General features: G+C 39.8%; 1 protein-coding gene across 5 annotated transcripts in view; it reads right to left on the bottom strand.

Moving 5' to 3' along the window:
- Positions 1-20611, bottom strand: part of dab1a (DAB adaptor protein 1a) — a 215419-nt gene that overhangs the window by 72389 nt on the left and 122419 nt on the right. For 4 of the 5 annotated variants that reach the window (XM_005732233.1, XM_005732232.1, XM_005732234.1 and 1 more), the window contains exon 1: positions 4508-4766. The gene's annotated coding sequence lies outside the window, so the exon portion shown is untranslated. Of the gene's footprint in view, positions 1-4507; positions 4767-14877; positions 14935-20611 lie in introns of those variants that run through there. The other variant, XM_005732231.1, reaches the window with a different exon arrangement.

Below are 20611 nucleotides of genomic sequence, written 5' to 3'. Positions count from 1 at the left end.
GGATTCAATGTGATAATGATGCTGAGAAATGCTAATGTCGATGTGAATGTAAGCAGGGAAAAAAAGAGGAACTCAAGAGCCTTAGTTCCATAATCAGCATCTTATCTGAAGCAAGAGGATCCCTGAAGCTATGCTACAGAAAGAGAATGATGGAGGGAGAGAGAGGGAAGGAGAAATAATGAAATACAGACTGAGAGATAGGGTAGACCCTGAACAGGGCAGGGATGCAAAATCAAAAACAGATTAAGAAAGGACGAAGTAATGATAAAGAAAGGGTTAAAAAGGACTTGATAAGATTCACCAAAAAGGTTAATAGCATGGTTGTTCAGTTTTTTTAAAGCAGAATATGTTTTGTTGGTCTGTAGGAGTGAGTCCTCTGTGGTTCATCCTGGACTACAAACTTTCCTTGTGCACTTTAAAACAGGTCAGTTTTACAAAGAAAATGTGTCTTTGTTTCCCCACAGCAAGCTATTGGTGTGAAAAAACCTCTAAGCCTACAGATATGCATTATCCCAACTGACCTGTAACAGGTACGATCCAACCCATACAAGTAAAAAGCGGAAATAACAGACAGCATTCTTTTTTCCTACTGATCCCATTTCAGAGCAAAGCAGAGGATGCTAAACCCATAAAGCAGTCTTTTTGTGGTCAAATATAAGGACAGTGAAAGTGCATTGTTGTCTCTGCAGATGCTAATCCCAGTGCTGTGGACAGATTGCGAGTGTTTTAAGAAGATTACAGACTGCAGAGGCAGATTAGTTGGCAGCTTGATCTGAACCTCTGGATGGACTGCCCTGCTCACTCACAGGCCCTCTGTGGGGGTGTGCATGCGTGTAATGTGCTTTAGTTTGGCTGTTTGCGTTCAAAAGGTAGTCATGATTGGTGGTAATGACAGCTTTGTGCACATACGGCTTAAAAATGTGTTTGTCTGGGTGGATATTGATTTGTCAGACACAAACACACTCTCAGTTTTCTTCATAGTTAATAAATGGCAAGAAATAGGGTACATACGTACACATAGAGTCCCAGTGGGCTGTAAAGATATTCTCAATGCTAATTATATGAGACTGCGATCACACACACAAACACACATGCAGAAAGTGGATCAATGAGAAGGGCACCCAGCCAAGAGCCACTCAATTCTCCCCCCTCCCTCCATGTGAAACAGTGGAAGCCCTACTGAAAAAATACCCTTACTTAACATGTTGCCACCTGTTTAATATACCACAGAAAAGTAAATATAAGAATGAGCAGGGTTTTATTTTATTTAAGATTATACCTTTGACAACGGTTTAAACCTAAGAAAAAGGGAGGAGTTCGTCTTAAAGTTCTTTCAAACATAATATTAGAAGCTCATAGTGTAAGGAAATCAAACCCGGCTTTCGGCACTGAGATACTCCGATGGACTTGACTTAATTTACAGTTCTACAGGTGGAAAAGCTCCAGTGACAGTAATGCATTAATTGAAAGGCAGTGGCTTCCTAAGAGAGAGACTGTGTAAGTCCCATCTGGGGTGTTTTAGAGAGTCTAAAAGCTATCAAAGGAAAGCTGTTTCCTTTGGCAATAGACAAAAAGACTTGAAGAAGAGCTGTGTGTAAAAGCTGGCATTGCTTTGGGAAAGGTCAAACACAAATTTCATTTACACAATTTCACCTTTTAACTGAATAATATATTTGTTTTTGGGATATCTACCTAGGAAGCAGACCAAACTAGTACATGCATATTAATTTTACTACTACACAATCTTAAATTCTAATGAAACTGTCCCTTTTTAAACATACTGGTTCAAAATAGACCCAAGAGTAACTAAACCTGAGTATGAACTAGTCCTAAAGACAATATAGAATTGGGAATTATTTTGTGTTGTGACATAAGATATAAAGCTGGGGGGGGGGACTCTCCCCTCAAGTTTCCAGGTCAAACAGGAAAAGAAAATAATGAAGGCAGGGAACTTGATGAATGTTAGTTATCCACATGCACTAGTATAATTCCACTGCAGCTGCCAGCTCATTGTTTTCGCCACAGCTAATTTAACGAAATGCCACTGAGACACACACAGCCTCTGTCACATCCAGCAGGTAACTTGAATGGGCTGTCACTTTATTGTGATGTTGAATTGTATCCATAGCAACAAGTGTCACTGGGGTGCCTCGGCAAAAAAGGCAACAACGTGAATTATAAGTCAAGCTCTGTTCATTACAAAGAACAAATGGACTAACATACTGTATGCTATATTACCTTTACTCCTTTCACCTCTCATGATGGTGCTTCAGTATAATAATGTGAAACATAACTAATTAAAAAATACCTCACTATGTATTATTTTTTGGCCAACACAAAAACTTTGTGGTCTACCCGCCTGCAGCTAAAAGCAAATTAAGTTGTACTTGAACTAAAGCTCAGTGATCAGCAAACAGCCAGGTCTACACAAAGGCCTCAACATTTCTCTGTGATAGCAGTCGTACCATTTAAACTTCACACGATGCACAGTTAAAGCAAGACTTTGAGCTCATTGCAGTCCTTTTTAGATGGTGCTTTATTTTCCGACAGTTTGTGATTTTATGCAGTGATTTACATGGTGTTGCTAGAGTTTCTGTAGATCACAAAACAATGGGGTGAAAAGAAGGTTTTCCAACTGAGATACAAAATCAGCTACAAGCCAGCTTTTACAAAGGCAGTGAGACGCTTTAGGAACAGAACAGTAAGCTCCAGCTTCCAAAGATTTCATGACTTTAAGACTACATAAACTTAGAGAACCCTTTTCTCTTTAAGATTTAGTCCAACATTCATTCAGGAGCGTTGTCTACCGTTATCGAGTACACATAAAAACTAAAATTGCAGGAGGCAGCCTGGGTTCTGAAAAGTGACTGAGAATAGGCAAAAGGGAGGCTGTACATGGGACAGACGGAGCTGAGAATTGAAAGAGGAAGAAAGAGAGCCTTCAACAGTGTTTTCTTTGAGTTTCTTCACAATACTCTGAGGGTTTCTATGACAACCTGGAGTCGCCAGCTGGGTCTATACAGGCAGAAGTAGGCCTGTTTGGCAGAAGAGGAAAAAGTATCCAAATCTTTTACTCAAAACTCCAGTAAAATAGTCTGTCACTCAAACGTTTAGAGCTAAAAGTAGCATGTCGCAAGTTTTATTTAAAAATTGGCACTGGTCTGGTGTGGGCATTTTATCTGTGAACTAACAACAGGTATCAGGAGTGGCATAATAGGTGAAGTGTTTCCATCTGAAATGCAGTACAGCAGAGCACCATAAATTCAAAATACTCAAGTAAACTGACAGCACCTGACAATAAAAGAGCAGTTGTTGGGTAAACATATACACGGAGATGGGCTTGGGTTGGACCAACCATGACGCACTGATATTACCATATCCCTAATGACTGTATCGCAAGAAAAATATAATCTGAAACATGGGTATAAAACAAGTATTCACAATGGCATAAACCAGTTACACGAGCTACATCAAAGCAATACACTACGATGTATATGAAGCTGATGCAGCTTGTGCGCCAGACAGGGAGAGAGAAGAGAGTGAGGGTCTGCAGAGCGCCACGGTTTCATGATTAATGCAGCTTTTAGCTGCAGCGGATCCTGGGCCCCCCCAAAGCAACCTGACCGGGTTGCCCATTCAACTCTCCTCCCCTGGATCTGTCGCCCTCTCTCTTACCCTATCAACCAAAACCTAGTGATTGAGGACCATCTGTAGCTCACACACCATTGCATGGATTTCTACACTTTCACTTCATCAACAGAATCTCATCATGTTTTGCGTTTCAGTACATTTCATACCCCTTCTATTGTGAGACAGCCCTCTAAAACGTGGACAAACGCCAATACATCAGAAACAGAAGAGAATTAAAAAGTTGTTTTTTTTATAAACTTGTTTATTTAAAAAAAAAAAAAAGTCAATCACAGTAAGGTCACAAAAGACACGTAAAAAGCTATCTCCAAGAAAAATCCCACAAAGTATAATACGGTAACTATAAAGTCAGGGCACTACTATGTCAAATTTTGCCCCAGTGGGGTAGGAAACACGTGTGTTTCAGAGAGAGAAAGGAATAAAACTTATGGTTTCGACACTTTATAGTCGTTAAGCGCGTAAATCTGTTGCGGAATCTCCGAGTGTGGGGACGCCCCGTAAAACTACACACGCCAAATGCACCAAACCGCTGTCTTCCCTCCCGCCTTACAGCACACACACAGCCTCCCTCTACTATTTCTCTGAGAGGGTCACTCCCCCCACAAGCTTCAATCCACACACACACAAACACACACATACATACATGCGCTAAAATCCCGATGCACCAGCAGCAGCAGCAGCAATAGATAATTCATTGCAGTGTCAGTGGCAGAGCACACAGAATCCACAGGCTTCTGATCACATTCAACTATCACACAGCGATCTAAAAAGTACACGCTGGCAGGACCTTACGCACAGGACGAAATTTGCCACTTGTTCTGTTCGTTTCCATTCGGGCTGTTTGCATTGACGCACTTACCTTTGCACTACTGCGAAAAAGAGCACTGTTAGTTCCCATTTTCAGAAAAGGCTTTAGTCTCCATTCATTCCCGTGAATCCCCTCCTGGTTTATTCAGACATCCACAGTGTGTTTCAGCAGGGAGAGTAATCCAGTTTTCCATGCCGGAGAGAGCGCGTGCGAGCTTCCTTACATCTTTTCCCACAATCCTTACAAAACTATGCCAGGCTTCTTTCAGCGCTTTTTTTTCTCCGCTCCTCGGTCCTATGCCCCCCTCTTCTTTCCTCTCCCTCTCTCTCTCTGAGGTTGCCTGGTTACCTCTATCTGTAGGCTGGTTCAGACCGCCGGCCTGCAGCCAATCACAAGGCTGGGTTCATCTTAACCCCTCCGCTGCTGAACTGTCCTGATTTCCAGCTTTCAAGGAGTAAGGGGAGATGGGAGGTAGGAGTGAAGAGGAGAAAAAGAGAAGCACTGGGTGATGGTGAAGGATTTAAAAATGTCTATTACAGAACTATAATGACCACAAAAAAAGAAAGAAAAAAAAGTGGATGAGTGTGGAGGAGGAGCTTACTGGTGGATTTAGGTTTAAAATGAAGACACGTGGAAACAAAGTCCTTGTGAATGGAGAGGCTGCATCACTGTTGGAACAGACAGCACTGGATGTAGCTTAGAGGCAAGTTTTAAGATGACTGTACTGTCCAAAATTCACCATCATCACACATCAACTCTTTTTCTGCACACCAAGTATTGCTGGCATACAAAACCCACTCACCGAAACATGAATGCACCAGCCAGTCATCACCCAGTCATTCAGCACAGACTATTGATTGGTTAACCACCCACAGTTAAGTCATGCAGCCCAAATCATTTCTGAGTCATGCACTTGGCAGATTCACCATGGTGTCTAACCTTCCTGTTCAGAGAGTGGGAGCACACACTTAAAGTTTTCAAGTTCAAGTTCAAAGTTTTGAAGAAATGAAAGAAAAGTGTCCTAAAGACAGAAAATTCATCTTCCTTAATGTTGTTGATTAATTAGTATAAGACTGACAAAAAAAAATGTAATTATAAGAGTGATGCAACTATACTGAGCTGACTGAATCATATTTTTCAGCTGCATGATTTTCCTCCAGTCTCCCATAAGCCTTAATCTTGTGCAGCCTGTCCTCATTTAATCCTTCCCTTTTACTTTTTTATTCCTGCACCTCATCTTCTCGCTTTCTCCCCCAGTCTCTGGCCTTAAATCATCATCCCCTACTCTCAAATGTGTTGCGCTTCTGTGGGGAGTTTAGGAGCTTCAGCACGGACACGATTCCTCTGATCTCTGCAAACACTGGAAGACACTCGGCACTCCTCCACCTAAAATCTCTTCCGTGTTCAAACAAAGATAGAGGTCTTTATTTTAATGTAAGAGTATGACACAAGCATAGTGTGGAATATGTTAAAAAAATACTACTTAGGAATAAACAAAAAGGTCTAAAAGTATTTTTTCCAGACAAATTAATTTCAGAACATCTTAGCATTTGTTTTTGCCACTTCATACGTCATGCGTAGCATGATCTTGCCATGTTTCGAAAACATTATTGCAATACAAATAATGCTAGCTTTTATCAAAGTAACCCAGTTCAGAGAATGATCAGGGGATTGCCAGTTCCATGATGCATGATGCAGTTCCACGATCACATAGAAACAAAGAAAATGGCAGAGCATTCACTCACTCAGAAAGTAATCCATCCAGTGAAGGAGAATGTTTCCAACAGCATGCTTAGACATGGACACCCATGTGACGAAGCTCACGGTGCCCAATTTCTGTGTTGATGTTAACGCTATGAGACTTTTGGAACTCAAAAGTCATCAAAGTGTTGGCGACTTTTACGCATCGTGTGCCTCAGCAGTCAGCAGCCCTCCTCTGTAATTTTATATGTTCTATCACTTTGTGGTTGAGTTGCTGTGGTTCCTAAACAATTCCACTTTGCTATAATACCACTTACAGCCACTCGAGGAATATCTGGAAGGGAAGACGTGCAGCAGTGACATCCTCTTACAGTACCACATTCAGATTCAATAAGCTCTTTTGAACAACCCAGTCACTATGGTTGTCAGAGCAGACTGCATGGCTAGGTGCTTAATTTTATACATCTGTGGCCATTGGATTGAAAGCACCTCAACTCAAAGATTAAAAGGTGTGGACCAATATTTTTCTCACATAGTGTATCTTGCAGCGTCATTGTTTCTCCTGTTAACCTCTGTAAAGAAAGCCTTCCATTGCTGTACCCTTCTGTTCCAATTCATTAACAAACTTTTCCAATTATCTACTGTCACTAGAACAGTTAAATAGGGTTTGGCCTTTGTTTCACCTCCTGAGAAGGACTTTAGCGACTGCTGCTTATCCCAGGAAATCATTACTGAGTAGTCTTCTCTTTACAGGACTTTCAAATGTGCTTTTCTATCTCTGCAAAAGGCTTATACACATGATATTGTGGGTAACGTGGTTTGCTTGACTGTGCTTCGGATAGAACTGGTGCAGTTTTCGCAAAGTGTTTTTTCACCCAGACGCATACCCCTTAGAAAACTTCAGTCTGGCCGGGTTCAGATGCAGAAAAAGTCCTTTTTGCTTAGAATAACAATTTAGCTTCAGACTTCTTCACTCTTCTTCCTTTAGTTCTTAATATCACTGTTCCTTTGAAAAGAGATATATACCCCACCGATGCCTACACATAGATTTACACATATACTCACACATATATATTTATTTAAGTGCAATAAATTCTATATCTTTTTGGATTATTTCAAAGTTTTCTTCAAAACATGCAAATTAACTGTTTGAGAAAGTGAAGAAATAGAGAGGACTGCTTTATCTGTTAGATCAACAAAGAACGATTGGATTACTCTCAAATTATAACTACAGCCATTACTTAAGATGTGTTCAGACTAGTGTGAGACTAGCAGAGACTAGCATTAATAATCTAAATTAGGCCAGAACAAAGGTACAGATATGATGGTAACAGAAGAGTCTCCTAAAAGAAGAAAAAAACATGGATATATTAAAATGCATATTCCTGGTACAATACTTGGATTCTATTTTTGGCTATTGCCATGAAATATAAATGTTATCACCATCCACAGTTGTTTTTTATAGCCACTGCGCAAGTTTTAGCTTCTAAAAGGGATGTCAATCGTATTTTATCATCTCACAGAAACCTCAAGTAACACATCCCCATGAACGCGACCTGTGTTTTTGTCGTTTATTTTTTGTCTCATTACTATCAATCCTTCATGTTCTTTCTATGATTACTGGTTAGATCTTCAAGCCAAGAGATACTGACATTTGACCAGGAGTGACAATGTGATGCTGAGTGACTGAATATCGTGCAAGCTTTGTGGTTATAAAATGGGTAAAATGTTAGTAGCTCTCATGAAGTTCACAGGGACATATTTATATTGTTCATAAATCTACTCCTGTGCTTCTAAACCTCATTTGAATAATAAATACTCCTTCTCCACCTCACATTTCTCCCTAAACTTTTCACCCCATCATATAACCTCATGCAGTGCCTCACCACTCTCTCCTAACATCATCCTTTCGCTCCCTGTGCTAACTGTAGTCAGCTCTCTCTATCTATGCAGAGCCCTCCTCTCTATCTCCTTCCCACACTTCAGTATCTCTGCCCATTTTGCCGTATCATCCTCCCTCAGTATCTCTTCTCTCGCTTACCTTTCTCTGCTCTCAGTCTCTGTCCGTCTGTCTCAGCTTGGTTGAACAGATAATTCCTCATGTGGGAAGTGCTGGGAGTGTTACTTTAAAATGTATTTCAGTACATATTACAGAATTTATTCATTTAAATGCTATCTTTAATGTATTGAGTCAGATTGCTCAAAGTGAACAACATATTTAACGCTTTGAAATTTGTACTACACTGATGCCAAAAAAAGAGTTTATCTAATGACGATGTTTTGATTAGCGTTTACGTAGCACCAAGTTCCCATAAAAACCAGCAGACCAGATAAGAATTAAACTAAATTTATAGTTCCACAGAAAATTTCGCTTTCACTTTGTTGCGTTGCAAAAATTCATCTTAAAATAAAAATATCAAAAGGTTACTGGCCATTGAACAGAATACAGGTTTAAGGTACCTCCTAACTGGCTTCACCTTTCAAACTCATCACAGCTTATATAGAAGAACAAAAGACAGGCAACATATTTTTTTTTAATCTGGTACAGTATATTTTGTCAAACAGTTGGGGAACAGTATTTCTTTCAGCTTGCAAAAGTCACTGCATGTCACTAGTAGGCAGTATAAGTAGGTGCAGTAGCAATAGATAATTAGACCTGCATTCAACTAAACTATAAGTATTCTTTATGATGACAGCAGACTTTAAAAAGTAATAACTTCATGTACTCTGTTGATTGAAGAATGTAACTGTCTGTTAATTACTAGATATTTAGATTGTAACTTTGACTCATATTTTGTATTCTAAATTCATTTGACTTGTAGTGTACCCTGCTACAGCCAAGCACTGGATGCTGCTAAATCAGTAGATAGCATACAACTCTTTTAGGGTAATCCATGGGAATGTCCAGATGGATATAATCTGACAGTCAGCTCCAGTGTACTGTTCAAAAAGAATATTTATTTCAGAGGATTAGGATTTCTCTAATTCACACATATTCAGCAAGGGGACAAAGAAAGAGATAGGAGAGGAAAAAAGAAAAATAGGGACAGAGACCAAAAATAAAAAGGGAAAGAAAAAATGAAGCGCAGAAAGAATGGAAATTTGTGCATATTATCAGCAAAACTGGTCAAACTCGTTAAAGGCAACAAAAGCAGCTCTCTAATTGCCTGAGCATAGTTCTGCAGAGCTGAACTGATGTAAACGCTACACAGTACAGTGGTACTATGGACAGTCAGTTCAGCAAAAGCTTGGGTAGAACCTTGAGGCCTCTAACATGTTGATCTGCTATAATTCAGATTCAGGGTTAAACATAAGCTGTGACTGGGGATATTTCTGCATAGAAGGTCAAACCATATCTTATCACAACTCAACAGAGATGTGATGTCAGTGGTGTCAGTTATAGATGCACTACCATCGAGATGGAATAACCCAACCCAACAGAAAAGGAGTTGAGTGATTATTATTTGTGTGTCTGCTGAACACAAGTTGTTTCACTTGTTAAAGAGCCAATTGTAGCCATGTGTTCGAAGTCTTGTACCTCTATACTGCAATCAAATATGCCCACTGTGGTCACATGACTATACAATAAAACTGTTACAATCACTTGACACCTATGAATGACACAGTCTCCTCTGACAAGGCATCAATATGTCTGGAGGTGAATTTGAGAGACCCATCTACACAAGATGGGTCTCAACAAAACAAGATTAAGTGATGAGCCGAACGTACACACAAGGATACAATGACCTATCTCATCAACTCTCTCCTGTATTTCGCCACACATCCAGAGTTGTGTGCGTGCGAGTGTGTGTGTGTGTCAGAAAGAAGGAACTAAAAAGTGAGAGGGATAGAGGGATAGCAGAGGTTGATGGCATGGAGATATGACACTGGAACCTCTTCTGAAGATGAAATATCACAGTTCAACTGCAGCTATCAAAGCATGCCACTCTTCAATAACTCAGATGTATCAGGATATCAAACACCTGACAGATGTGAAGGGAGGAAAAGAGCATGTGGAGATGAGGAGAGATGGCTTTTTGAGATGGAAAATAGATCAGAAAGGAATATATATATTGACTGTTATAGAAATATCCTACTAATGGTTGGTAGGACCGAAAAACAGCGCAGAGGCACTAATCATGGCAGCATAGAGACAAGCTCTGAGCATGAGATCAACAGAGGCTGGGGTCTACCACACCAAGCAAGACCCCAGGTGCAGGCGGTGCAAAGATACCCTTAAGATAATTCAGCACATAACAGCAAGGTGCACGATGCGAGTAGGCAAGGCATACATGGAATGCTATAATAAAGTGGCTGGTATAGTATACATGAACATCTGTGCAGAGTATCAACATGGGAAATGCCCCCTAGAGTGGTTGAGAGAGGAGCTTGACAAGAAGTGGAAGGTGAAGTGACCGGTGGTGTCTGTGGTAATCTGAGCACTTGGGGCAGTGACCTCAAAGCTGGGTGAGTGGCTCGTATGTATTCTCATGCACTCTCAACACCAGAACAAGGTTGACTCGAGTAGTTGACTTGGGATGATTTGGTTTGTGTGTGAGCGCGTCTGTGCATGTGCACCAACCTGCAGGGGGTTAAACACAACAACGTGAGGCAGAAATGTCACACATTTATGCTTTTATCAGGATGTGTAACTTTGAGGGCTTCTGCCTCTGAAAGCTTCCATCATATTTCATCATGTTTCATTAAAACATTTGCATATACAGACATGGGAATCTACACACATAGATGCCCTCTAGCTACCTTGAACGAGGGGGGGGAAAGGGTATCCCATCCCTCTATAATAACAGCTATGAGCCCTACCACCATCCTAAACTCACTTTACTTTCAGTCTAGACACCCTAAACCAGGTTTTCAGATTAGTTTATATCTGTGATACTAATGTTATGTTATGGATTGATACCAATTCACCAGTTTTACTCGTGGTGGTGGTGGGGGCTTTATCAATAGGAACAGCTGCAAAACATGTGAAAAGACAGTTAAAAGTACTTCATATATTCATGTACTTCATATATTCTAAAGTTGTTAAGTGGGCCAGATTGGAGTCTTTGGCAGGCCAATTTTGGCCCCTGGGCCTTATGTTTGACACCCCTGCATAAGAGTTTTCAAAAAATGAGAAAATAAGCATAGAAATACACAAACCCCATGCTTAAATATTATATGCATGTATATATGTATCATAATAGGAACATAATTTGGGCCTGGGAAGTAATTAAAGAAGGTTATTAGCAGGAAAAGATTAACAGGATTTTAAGTGACAGGCGCAGTGGTGATAACATTACCAGCAACATTAGCATGAGCTGATGTGTTTTGTCCATGAATTAAGTTGTCAGTGAAGCTTTAATTTCCATCAGTTTTGTAGACTGTTTTGCAGCTCTGATTTATTTTTCTGTTTATTTGTGTTCATGAAAATTATTCAAGAAAAAGCCTTTTATTTGATTTCTAACTGAATATGGAGCAAACATATTAAGCACCTGCTAGTCAGACATTCTCCTATACTGGCAATGTGTCTACTGCTGTCTGCTATCTCAAATATTTCTAATATACACACAAAAACAAAAGCACATTTATAGATATTGTGTTTTCTGATAAATATAGCAGTTTCTGATAAATATAAAATACTAATTTATGGTTTTTACATTACATGCTTTTTTAAAATACTGACAATGAGCAAATATATGTAAAAAAAAAAATCATCAGTTTTTATACCATTATATTGGCATACGATTGCAACCTCAAGCTGTACTGAAGAGTTAAAATGCTCACTTGTTAGTGAGTATCCTATTATAACAGGTGAAGTTTGGATAGTCAAGCTGACAACAGTTTTAGTGCATGCTCAATATTGTAAATAATGCAGAATAGGCTGAGTCTCATAGATGTTGTCTTCATTCATTTTTACTGGTTCAGTTACACAGTAGTACTCAAGCTTTCTTTGCTTCCCTCTGTGCTTGATAGCTTGTCCAGTATGTCTGGACATGTGCAGATGTAGGCATGCAGGCGTGTATTTAATGTGATAAACACACCTTTTAGTTGAGGTCACAAAAAAACAACAGGTTAATGGTTTGCTGCTAATTGCTTTTTGATTGCCGCAGTTAATTACTAGACACACACTTCAGAACAGGTTTCCTTTATAGCACTGGTATTAACCCCACAGTGTCTTTCTCACTCTTTTCTGTGTGTCAGATTCAGAAAAAATGTCAAGTGACTTTATAGATTAATATAAAATTTGCTTACACTGTTGAATTAAAAAAAAATGCAAATATTGTGCTTTGTGACAGTAATGAAAACACATCCCAAAGTTGTTTCAGGATTATGTCTCTTGATGGCTCTGCCAAGACTGCCTTGTCTCTTTTATTTATAGCATTTTCATGTTTACAAACCTAGGCAGGTTTAAAAAATTGCAGAATAGAAAATGGTATTGGTTTTTAGAATGCCTTTTCCTTTTGATGCTGTGAAGCACAATGCTGAAAGCAAGGACACAGCAGGAACTCCAGTTCTCTGTGTTTTCTGAGGCTACACACTATTGCTAACTGCATTACTTTAGTAGATATGGCCAGATACACAGCTGATGAAACTCTGTACCCTCCACCTCAACTTTAACTCAAAACACGTGTATACTTGTGTTTCAGGGAGAAATTGTGTTTCTGTGCCAGTGTGAGTCAACGTGTACTTTGGTTAGTGAGTGAGGGATGCCTGGGGCTCATTGCTCATCTCAGTGGGTATAAATAGAAAAATTGAGAGCCAGGAATATAAGGGCATCATTGTGTGTCTGAGGGGGGTGAGAGGCTGCAAGAAGAGAAAAAAAAACATCTAATCTGATAGCAGGTGGATTCAAATCTAAAGAAATGTTAAATCTAACAGCAGGTATAATTTGTCTGATTGAAACTATATTCAAATTGGCACCAGCTAAATAACCTGGGTTAGTATAAAGTGTAATGTTAGCATCCAGAACTAATTTTTCAAAAGCAGGCTCAGATTTTTTGCAAAAGGTGCCTTCATGACACTTTTCCCCCCTTCCTCTGGGTTTTCTTGGGTCATTCATTTTTCCTTTTTCTTTTTTTTTTTTGCAGCAGCAGCAGACTTTTGGGAATTGGCCACCACCAACCCAGCAACAGCTCCTTGAAAACAGTCCAGACATCTAAACAAAATAAAGATTTGGTTAAAAACGTGAAAAGAATTGAGACATTTTTGCAGGGCACTGAAAAGATATTTAGAAAAAGAAATTCCTATGTGTGGTACAGCATGTGAAAACCTAATTTCAAAACTTTTATGCTTTGCTTCTTCTTATTAATTTTTATGCTTCCAAAAACTTTGAAACTTCTAAATTAATATGTAAAAAACAGATGCGATTTATCTAACTTTGATTATTTTTCATGAATTCTTTTCTTGAAGATGTCAAACTATGTCTGTTCTTTGAATTATCATATTGTAGCACATTCGTAAACAATTAAGTGTTGATTAAAAGCTCTATGAAAAACTAGGTTTACAAGAAACCGTCAATGGATCACATTAAATACAGCATCATCGCGACAGATTGAAAAGCCGTCTGCATTAACATTTTGCTGGCTGGCTATCCAGGTTGAACTCCTCTGCATGTGTGGAGTACTGAGGGAGGGGAATGTTTTAGGATGAGGACCACCTTCACTGTGCTGTTTATTTACAGTTTCATGTATCAGAAATTGTTTGATAAACAGCATTTTTTGGTTTTAGTATTGAAAGATATTCCACTGAAGTTGAGATAAAAATGGGAAATGATGGAACGTTGTTCTTAAATACATGAGTTCTTCGCCGTGTCTTTGGCTGATTTTTATCCATGCGGCATCAAGTATGTCATATGACACATTGCTTACCAGTTCACCACTGTTCCACCTAAGCATTTGGGAACAACACTTACATGTACTTTTCATAGTTGAAAAAAAGATAAGCTGCCATTAGTAATATTTGTACGTGTACCTGGAGCCGACATTGTGTGGATATCAGATCACAACAATTCACAACCAAACAAAATAAAAAACAACAACTAGTTGTGATCTGTACACATATTAAAATTTCAGTTTTGAAACAATGTTTAACCCATTTCTGAAAGCTTAGTACCATTTAGGCATCTTTCAGCCCTATAATCAATGGAAAATTACTGTGTGTAAGCATGAATTTATGGTTAAAATTATAGTTCTGTTTAGGTCTCTGTCAAAACTCTTCACCTTTCCATTTACTGCCACATTTAAAAGCAAAGGGGCATATTTTTAAAGACTGTGAGTGGCTGACCACATTTAGTCCAGACAACAACATCCATGGATGTCTGATGCTTTATTGGGGTACTAATTTGTCTATAGCATTTAGTATGAGTTTACTCTACTGTTAGCAGTAAATTGAAAATAGTCATTTTCCATAATCAATAACAAAGAGTAACAAATATAAGCTTTGCAGCAAAATGCAAAACAAAGAACTGTAAACAAGACATGGTATGTGCATCTGACATACTTTATCATTCACTGAGGATATTTGAGTGCTTCACACAGGGTATTGTATTCACACAGACACTAAAGTGTATTACACAGTGCATAGCGTTCTGTCAAAGTGTCACATTTTTGGTCAACTTTCTGAATAAAAGGTAGAATTGAACAAATAAGATGAGAGGGCAGCGCCTCTCATAACGTGTTAAAAGCACACAAGTGTGTGTGCTCTCAGAAGTGAATGCATACCTTAGCGTCACCACACCTGGTGTCCATATCACTGCTCCTCAAAGAGGGAAAATGCACCTGTAGAAGAGAGCGAGGGAGAAAAAAGGAAGGGGGGAGAGAGGGATACAACATTAAGAAAAAGCACTTGTCAGGTAACCCATTAGAGTACCATTACAATACCAATCTCTTTTCCACATCTTTCCCTTTCACAGTGTGTGTGTGTGTGTATATAATTCTCCTTGTGTGCCTCCAGTCACCACCGGGGATATGAGATCATTACCTGTGACTGCGAGGCTAATGTCATGCACAGCCTCAAAACACACATATACACACATAAGCGTACACACAAGCAGACTAAAGAGAATAATGTGACTCTGCCTCAGTAACAAAACTACGGTGACCGCAGGGCTCGTCTCCATTTGGATAAGGCACGCTGTTTTACAACCGGCTTCCAACACCGGCAGATGAGAGAAACAAGAGGATAGAGAGAAGAGGGAGAAATGATAGAAACATGAATTGAGGGGATTCTAATTGGAGACATGGTGGGAACGAATAGCTCGCTCTTTCTGATGGAGAAAAAAAAACAGATGAGCTGCACTAAACCGGGAAAAAGGTACAGCTGCAGACATAATGTATGCCTCAGAATACGCTCATTAGCAGTCGTGGGAATGTGAATGACAGATGCAGATGGAGATGATGGGAGGGGTGGAAATGGGTCAGAAGGTGGAGATGACTGTCCTGGCCTCTAATTAACTTTTCCATCAGCCTATGGCTCTTACTTCCTATTATCGCCACTTGCTCCTTTACTCCTACTGCAACCATATGACAAGAGTATGTAAAGGAAAAAAGGCAGGAACATGTGTCTTTGTCTACACTAAAGAGACTATTCATTTTCATACAGAAATATGCCTTTTTTAACTCTAATATTCAACATCATTACAGGCGCAGAGCAGGGATTTGAAGCACAGGTTAATGATTCCAGTTCAGATCAAGAGTTTCCATCCAAACTTCCCTCACAAAGAGAGGCTGGGTCAACTGGTCAGCTTTTTTTGACATGCAGGTCCAAATGCAACATGCTGACTTCATCACCATAAAATATTTCTCTGCATTAATCTGTGGAGACATTTGTATGTACCATATTTTTCGGACTATAAGGGCGTACTTAAAATCCTTTAATTTTCTCAAAAATCGACAGTGCGCTTTATAATCCAGTGCGCCTTATGTATGTATTCTGGTTGTGCTTACTGACCTCGAACCGATTTTATGTGGTGCATAAATATGTTTTAATACGACATTCGTAAGCTACGAAGCCGCATCGCTTGGTGGATCGTCGGAGCATTACAGCTACCGTAGTCAGGAGCCTCGCAGAGTAATCTGGGACCAAAACTCTGTCTGCTTCAGGTCCCAAAGTCAAACGAACACTGTGGCATCACTGAGAGTTAAAAACTGTCTAAATCCTTTCATCTTTAATAAAATGATCAGCGTTGCTGCTTTACCAGGTGTAACAATTAAGTTTAACATCCAGGCATCCATGAAAACTGAATTTATTAAATTTAACGGAGTTAGAAGTTAGCAGGAAGTTAGCTCGCTAGTTTCCACCTAAACATGATATACCATGTTCTGAGATTTTTGAAAGAATTAAAACATACAGCTCTGCTATCACTTCCAACATAAATGAAGACAAAAAAACAAACAGCAGTGACTTTTGTAGGGTTACTGAAGATGGACTAGGTGGTCTATAATGATGTGCTACATGATCACTAGCGACACAGCTATGTTAGCATAACATAAATACTGAAGCTGGAGGATGAACGCTAACTTTTGTCCACTCGACAAAAGTTAACGTGAGGGTTCTCGATGGTTAGGCACAAATGCAATTGCATGGCAGGCTGCTGTAAACGGACCAAACTTCAGTCAGGAGAACAACTGAGATAATCTATCCACAAAACACGGTTAGTCATTAATATACTGCAACAACATGGGAATAGAGCAGCTGCAAGAGAATTCAAAATTAATCAAACAATGATACGGAAGTGGAGGAAGCAAGAAGAATGAGTTGAGTAAAGTTTGATTTATCTGACTGTTTTATTTCGCCTAATGCGCCTTATAATCTGGTGCGCCCTATGTATGAAAACAGAGCCCTTCATCGACAGTGCGCCTTATGGTCCGAAAAATACGGTATATTCACAGAAATACAATTACTACATACACCTTCAAAGGGAGGCATGCGTGGGACTTCCATCATATAATTTTAGTGTAGAATGATGAAGCGTTTTGAGAGTCTTCAATTGCTTTGTGAATCTGGCAAATTATACTATTAATACCCAATGACCTCTCAGCATGCTTATTTTAAGATTTCAATTATGAACAATAACATAATTTCAAGGGTAGTATTATTAATTTATATGAAATCTGTAACTCTCTCTTTATCTCTGTGTATGTATGCATTCAGCCCGTTATTGAGGCCAAAAGAGTAATTCACATGATCTACAATACTAAACTATATAGTTTATTTTCTTACTGATAAACTGAAAAAAATAAAGACAGATAGGTTTATTCTATTTATTCTTGCATTGTTTAGATGCACAAACAAAAAAAACTGTGTCAGGACTTGTTTCCTCCCCCACACTGAACTACATATGGTAATGCTGTGATTCCCTCTCTCCTCAGAGTCTTCTTCTACTCCAGTCATCTCCTGTTCCCATTTAATTGTCTCTTTCAATCTAATTTTGTTTTCAATTTCAATTACTTAAACGTCACATTAGCAACACTGCACAGACACAAAGAGTATTAACAATGCGATTCACAGAACGTATGATTTCATTCTGTCTCCTTCACACTCTCGCTCTCTCGCCTCCCAAACATGCACACCGACTACGTGTCTCCCTCATAATCATGTTGGAATCATGAGGAAAGACATAGGAATATAAAATATTAACTGCACATTTATTCTAGGCAAGCAGAATATGAAATAAATTAATCATGGCGTACAAGGCTGTCTAGATTCTTATCCTTTATCCTTATCTGTCTTCATGTGCTGTGATGTGCGTCGCAGGAAATTAACAGTGGCCAATGACAGCGACCAGTGTGTGCACCATATGTATATATGTGTAAGTGTGTGTGTAAAATGATCTAACCATTTCATATCTATTACTAAATGCAGCAGCGCCACTTGTTCTTCTCACATTTTATCTACGTGCAGCGATTTTTCCTGTCCCCCAACCGACCCAAACCAGTTAAATCAGTAATGCAATGCCTTCTGTGGTTTGAGTACCTTTGCAACACCTGAGAAAATTACTCTGATAACGGCATGGTGGTTTCTTCCTGTTAAAAGGGAGTTTTTCCTTCCCATTGTTGCCAAGTGCTTGCTCAAATAGGGTCGTTTGGTTGTTGATGTTGGCGGCACCTGGTTTCAAATCAAATCAAATCACTTTTATTGTCACATCACATGTGCAGGCACACTGGCACAGCACATGCGAGTGAAATTCTTGTGTGCGAGCCCCACAAGCAACAGAGATGTGCAAACACAACAACACAAACGAGCAAAATACAAGAATGGCCAACCTGAAACTAATAAATATATGTACATGCATTTCTGTTTGCATCTTCCATGGGGTGGGTTCCATGTGATGGCGAGCTTAGGCAGTCAATGTGGGGGTTGACGTAGAACATGGCCTCCAAAGCGCACACGCCGCTCAGTCACAATGTCCTGGAGGGGACGTGTGGCAGTTTGACGGTGTACTTCTTCGTTGGTGACATGGTCGCAGTAGGAGACCCCCAGGATCCATCTTAGCCATAGCTGCTGGGCCACATTGAGTCTTTTGGTGATTCTGGCTGATGTTTTCCACGTCTCATAGGCGTAGATCGCGGTAGGTATAACGATGGAGTTGAGCAGGCGAATCTTCGTCGCCAGACCGATATTTGAGGTCGACCAGGTCGTCTGGAGCCGCTGAAAAAACGCACCCGCTTTTACAATTCGACACGTAACCTATCCTCATGACCTTGGTCTTGTTTCCATTGATCCGTAAGCCCACCTTGGCTGCCTCTTGCTCCAAGCATGATGTCATAGTAGTAATGTTTTTCTGGATGTCGGCCAACAAAGCGATGTCGTCTGCGAAGTCGAGGTCATTCAGGCGTGTTGGTGGATGCCAGGGTATCCCAAAGCCATCTTGGTCCATGGCACTCCGCATAACAAAGTCAATGACAAGAAGGAAGAGGAAGGGAGAGAGGATACACCCTTGCCTCACACCGGTCTCGATGGTGAAGAAATCCGTGTAGCCCTCCTCTGTGCGAATGCAGCAACTGGAATGAAGGTATAGAGTTTAGAATATTTTGACAAACTGCTCAGGGATGCCATATGACCGGGCAAAATTCCAGAGGGAATCTCGATGGACACTATCAAATGCCTTTGTGAAATCGACGGAAGTAATTGAGAGGCGGAGGTTCTGGTCCACCGCCTTATGGAGTCTTCGGAGGAGGACAATGCTAAACACTTTGCCTGGAACAGAAAGGAGTGTGATTCCTCGCCAGTTGTTGCAGTCTGCCAGGTTGCCTTTTTTGGGGAGCTTTATAATGACTCCTTTTCGCCACTCTTCTGGCACTCGCATCGATGACCAGGATGAATTGAAAAGGTCCGTTATTTCATTGATGAGGCACTGTCCGCTGTGCTTAAGCAGTTCCGCAGACACTATGTCCAGACCTGGCACTTTGCCATTTTTAAGGAATTTGATAGCAGCTGCTGTTTCCTCGGTGGTTATGGCCCTGAATCAGTACCACCCACCCCCACCCCACTAGCTCATTAGTCTTTAACACTCCCGACCAAGCCAACGACTTAGACATGAGGACAGATGCCATAACCACTGAGAAAACAGCAGTTGTTGTGATTTAGTGCAATATAAATAAAACTGAATTGAATTGGAAAGAATCCCTGTGTTATTTGGTTTTAAATAAAATACTGTTTTAACTGTTAATTAGCGCAATTTTTATAAAGTTTCTCCATTTTTACAGACTTGAAATTGATCAGACAAATAACTGATAAGCAGAGGTGGAAAGTAACAAATTACATTTACTTGCGTTACTGCAATTGAGTAGTTTTTTTGTGTATTTGTACTTTTTAAAGTCATTTTTCAAGTCTGTAATTTTACTTTTACTTAAGTATATTTTTTAAAAAGTATTGTAGTTCGCTACGTTTTCAATCACACCCGTTACTGAGTAAATTAAAAAAAAAACAAAAAAACATTGCGCTTCGGAAATACTGCAGGGAATGATGGGTAGTAGAACAAATTGGCGCTAAGGTCACGTTAAAGATGGAGTCTGACATCGGTGTTACAGATCCAGTGAAAAAAGAAGCCCCGTCGAATTCTGCTGACCCTGAACTCGAAGAAACGGATGTGAACCCCTGACCGTATTTAAGGGACCATTTCGGCTTCAAGTGCAAGAAAGGCAACAGCTTTATTATGCAGTGTAAGCTGTGTTTGCCCAAAGAGACCGAGTTGGCAGCTTTTAAAAATTCCACATCAAACCTGCGTAAGCATGTAGAGGTAAGTTAAATACAACTCGTACTGTTGTGGTAGCAAAAAGGCTGTGTTCAAATTAATCACATTAAGTTAAGACATCTGTGAAGAACACAGATAACGTTGGTTGGTACTAGCAACTTGCTGTAATCGGGCACGTTGTTGTCCACGCAACTTACATTTTTTTACTGGGTTGGTAAATTGCCAAAAGAAAATGTGTTTACCTACATTTTTCCTGTTTG

Source organism: Pundamilia nyererei, unplaced genomic scaffold, assembly GCF_000239375.1.
Source record: "Pundamilia nyererei isolate P.nyererei 1_Seehausen unplaced genomic scaffold, PunNye1.0 scaffold00046, whole genome shotgun sequence".
Lineage (NCBI taxonomy): Eukaryota > Metazoa > Chordata > Actinopteri > Cichliformes > Cichlidae > Pundamilia > Pundamilia nyererei.
This window is presented reverse-complemented; position numbering and strand designations above follow the sequence as displayed.